At 35.8% G+C, this 4408-nt stretch overlaps 1 long non-coding RNA gene across 1 annotated transcript; it reads left to right on the forward strand.

The window, feature by feature from the left end:
- The first annotated feature begins 665 nt into the window (after positions 1 to 665).
- Positions 666 to 3051, forward strand: LOC112978044. Its single transcript, XR_003257734.1, has 3 exons — positions 666 to 732; positions 1334 to 1428; positions 2966 to 3051. It is a non-coding gene; the product is annotated as an uncharacterized LOC112978044 (long non-coding RNA).
- Positions 3052 to 4408: the final 1357 nt, after the last annotated feature.

A 4408-nucleotide genomic window follows, 5' to 3' on the forward strand; every position in this document is an offset into this window, starting at 1 on the left:
ATGACTTCTAGCTTTGAACATCTGAAAATATCAGGAATGCTTGGACTGGAATTTCTTTCTAATAATGAAAAACAGACTTCAGTTCCAATGCAATGTTCCTTCATTACTCTGATCTTATTTTTCTTTGTTGCATTAATAATACTCTCTTAAATATTTAAAATGTTTCCCCAATATGCTGATGACTGTCTCCTGCATGAATGTCTCTTTAAAAAGTCATTCATAGATATCTGTCACAGAAGAACTAATTTAAAAATGAATCTTCAGCACTGGAATGAGTGAAATTTGGGGGAAAGTGTTATAAATCATTAATAATGTGAATACATTTAATCTCCTCTAAGAGCTAAAATGGAAATGCCCTTGTTATGCATGAATTCAGTGTTTATTTAGTAAAGGCAAGGATGATACCTACATAGTTGGAAAGACTAATAAAACCAGAATAATATAAATGATAGATCAGGTTACAAAAATCTAAATGCTTTAGTCCAGATGACTGGTTTGTCTTAGTGCTAAAGTTCCATAGAATTTCTTCCTGCTACATGTTGAATTATTGGGATCTCCTTTGAATTCCATTGATATCATTAGTGCCATGCACAGGCAATAACTTGTTCTGTTTTGTCAGCTTCCTATATATGCAGCCATTGATTTTTATTTTCTTCCATTTTACAGCTGAACTCAAGATGTCAAAATGGTGCACTCAGATCTGCACTTTAAGTAAATTTTACCTGGATCTCGGTGAGTCCTCCTGCAGGTCAGCAGGAAATCCCACATTTCTCACTGTTCCCCCAGGCTGTTGGTGAAAAATAGTAGTGCACTGTCACCATCTGCGTCCATGCATGAACCAAATAGAATTTAAATAATCTGATCAACCTGGAGCTAGCATATTGCTGAGCTCAGAAGAATTCCCTATTAGATCTTGGTAAAATTTGAGTAGCCTCAGTTTATATACTTTGTGAGTCAGAGGGAAGATTTCCACTTTTATAGTATTCGTATCCAAAAGTCTGTGGAGTTTAATCTTGCCCTTCTTATTCACCCTTTTTTTTTTTTATTTAAGATTCAGGGACTGTATGAGAGAAATTTGCTGATAACCAGTCTATAATTTTATAGCACTAAATTGAGTGAGATAAAAGCTACGCTGAGGAATGAATAATGGTGCCCTGAAAACAAACAAACATGCAGCCTTATGCTTTTACAAGTATCCTATATTAATAACAAAACTCTTTTCCACTAAAGAATTGTGAATGTCTAGCTAAAGACATACTGTATCAACTCCCACAGTATCTTAATCTCCAGAATGGGACTGAGTTTTCTCTTCCCTCTTTTATCTCCTAATCAGGACTTGAGAGATGCTACCAGTATTCCTAGACTGAACAAATCATGCTTTCTAGTGCTTTGCCTATTTTGAGGAAGCTGTGCCAAGAAGCTCTAAAGGTAGCTTACCATTTAAAACAATATTTATTCTTTTTGATAAGGGAGTTAATGATGCACCTTTCTGACCCACTGGGGTGTTTTCAGAATAAAGTCTAGCCTGGTAATTCTCAGACCTATAAAGCTGCAGGTAACCTTCTGAATAATTACTTATCTCATAGGTGTATCTTGATAGAATATTTCTCTAATCATGATAAAAAGCAAGGATGGAAGAAATATGTTGATGATTTTAATGTCACTGAAAGTACATGGCTTCCAAAGGTCTGCAGTAAGCCCGCACTTTAAATTAAAAAGGAGAGGGAAATCCATATTTGGATCAAATTAGGAAAAAACCAAAACAAATCAGATGAGGGTACAACAATATGAGCTGTCAGGAGATGATATTTAGTTGCTTGGTGCAGCCATACGATATTGGTTCTAGCTGTAAATAGTGCTACTTTCTAACATGACAAGTATTAATATTCCCTGACTCCAGTAACATCTGTATAATTGACTTATATGTTGAACAAATGGAAACAATCAAGTTAAAACTGTTGTGCAGCTTTGAAGTAACAATATATGTGCTACCATCATCCTCTGTTTTCCTGTAATCACATTTACTACAGACACTACAATTCCCATAGCTAACCATATCAGAGGAGAGAGAAAGTTATCTTTTGCCATCTCTCCTTTAAAGTGATGTATAGAATATTACTTTCATGTCAACTCTTAAATTATTTGAATCCTCTCTGCTTGAAAGAAAAGGTGCTTATTTGAAAAAGTAAGGAACCATGAAAATTATATTCCCTCTTTTAAAGCCCTTCCCCCTTCATATCTGAAAATTTTTCATTAGGGAATTGTATTTTGCATCTGTACACAAGCTGCACCCTGGCTAGTCATGATGAACACTTCTCTACTGGACAAGGTCTGGCTTGTTCTGCTGTGTCTGTCATACTGGGTAGTACGATAGTGGCCTGATTAAAGTATACCTGGGTGAGCTCCTAACAGCTAAGGGAAATCTCCTGCTTTTGGATTAGGAGAACGGGTACTATTCATCACTGTTGTGAAACTCTGAGCAGCCATGAAGAAGACCTTAAAGACTTCAGATAGGCATATTTTTATGACAGTATTATGTGTGCTTTTCTACTTTGTGGTTTCAAAATTTGTATGTAATAAATCTTCTGTGTTCAGTGCAGGGATTTTTAAAACATTAGATCATATATAATCATAATCTTTATGAAGGAATCATTTCTGAATGCAAAGAGATATTTCTAGTGTCCCTGCACAAGTTTTTTGAATATTTTGGAAGCTATTCGAAACTATTTTTTGGCATATTTATCTGGGTTATAAATCAATTTTTTTAATGACTCTTTGTCAGCATTTTATTAATGTATTTACTTTCTTTGTATGAAGGAAATGGGTATATTAATCTTCTTAGTAACCATGTTAAAATTAATTAATGTTTTTAAATCCTATAAAGTCAGAAGTTCCCAAGTTTGCAGGCCAACAAGGACAAAGTAAGTCTGTCTCTCTCATTAGCAATCTTGCTTTCCTCTTCTAGGTTTATTACATTTTCTGGATACAGAAAAGTGTAATTAAAATCAACCAAGAGGAAAAAAATTTTTTTATACACATCCATACGATCTCAAAGTTGAAGTGAAATTCTGCAAACATTTTGAGAGGCAAGACAAAAAAAACTCCATGCTAGCCTAGTGTAATGAAGACTATGTGGCAATAAAAACTGATATCCAGTGGCAACTGCTAGAAAATAACATGTTGATACTCATGTTTTGCTTTCCTTTTAGGGCACTCATTTCAGGGTCTTGTGCAAACCTCTTCAGCTTCAAGATTCTCATTGAACTTGTCCCAATACATACGGAATTTATTTGTACTTATCCTGGGCTGTTTTTCTTCTTATCTGACACTGTCCTCCTTTATGTCTTTTTTTTAAGTCTCAACATTGTAGCTGTGTATGTACAAACTGTATTGAACAGCTTTCTTGTGTCGACTACTGTGGTTCTTTAGTGTAATCCTGAAGACACATCTCCTCTGCCTGGAAAATGCATTTCTCTCTCATGCTGAAGTTTGCAGTCACATGAGAGTGCCAGGGAGTTTGCTTGTTGATATTTACCTCAAAGGTAACTTAGGATAAATTATTTTAGATTTGCTTAACTCACTACATAGGAGGAAACTTTGGAATTTGAATAAGAGAATTTGTAGGAAAAACTCTTTGAAATTTTATACTATTTGATATTTTGTGGGCATTAGTCAGACTGGTGTTGGCTGCCACAGAGCTCCTAACATCTTTTAATATCTTTCATTCAGAGTGGTCTTTTCTTCTGCATGTTGTGTTTGAACTACAAGCTTACAAGAAGACTAAAGTTAAAGCTAATCTGGTATCTTCCTGCTGAACTGTAGTCACTGCACTGACTTCAGTGGAGGCCTGTTCTGAAAATACAACAAAGCTTTTCTGTGCAGAGATTGAGATTTACATGCATTAGCTCTCATGGTTTGGCTCTGCTCTTCTGCTTCGCTATGGAAACCACAGTTACATCCCTTCAACATTCATGCGTGGTAGTCAAAGACACCTGTGTGTCTGTGAACTAGCACAGGACTGTAATGTGATAAGTGGGATGAATTTTCTGTTTGCAGTGTATGGTTGCTATTTGGAGGACAGAAAGGGGAACATGGCTTCTGACAGTCAGAGTTTTGTTCAGAGACCTGGAAATGGGAAGGAAGGGTTTGGTTTTCATTATGCTAATTTCGTTATTTGTTATAAAACTATAGCAATGTAATGATTTTATTATTAATTAGTTCCTTCGTATTAACCCAGAGGGAAGAAACCTTTGGTTGCATCATTCTCCTGGGTGAAATTCCATGACCCGCATCCTGCTGACCAGATGGAAATAAGAGTCTCTTTTGGCCTTCTGATCTTTAAACAATGGAGATGAAAATACCATTTGTTAGAGATCAGCAGTGGCAAAACATTCCAGCAGCACTGCTG

The sequence above is a fragment of the Apteryx rowi genome, unplaced genomic scaffold (genome assembly GCF_003343035.1).
Source record: "Apteryx rowi isolate R43461 unplaced genomic scaffold, aptRow1 scaffold_899, whole genome shotgun sequence".
Classification (NCBI taxonomy): Eukaryota; Metazoa; Chordata; class Aves; order Apterygiformes; family Apterygidae; genus Apteryx; species Apteryx rowi.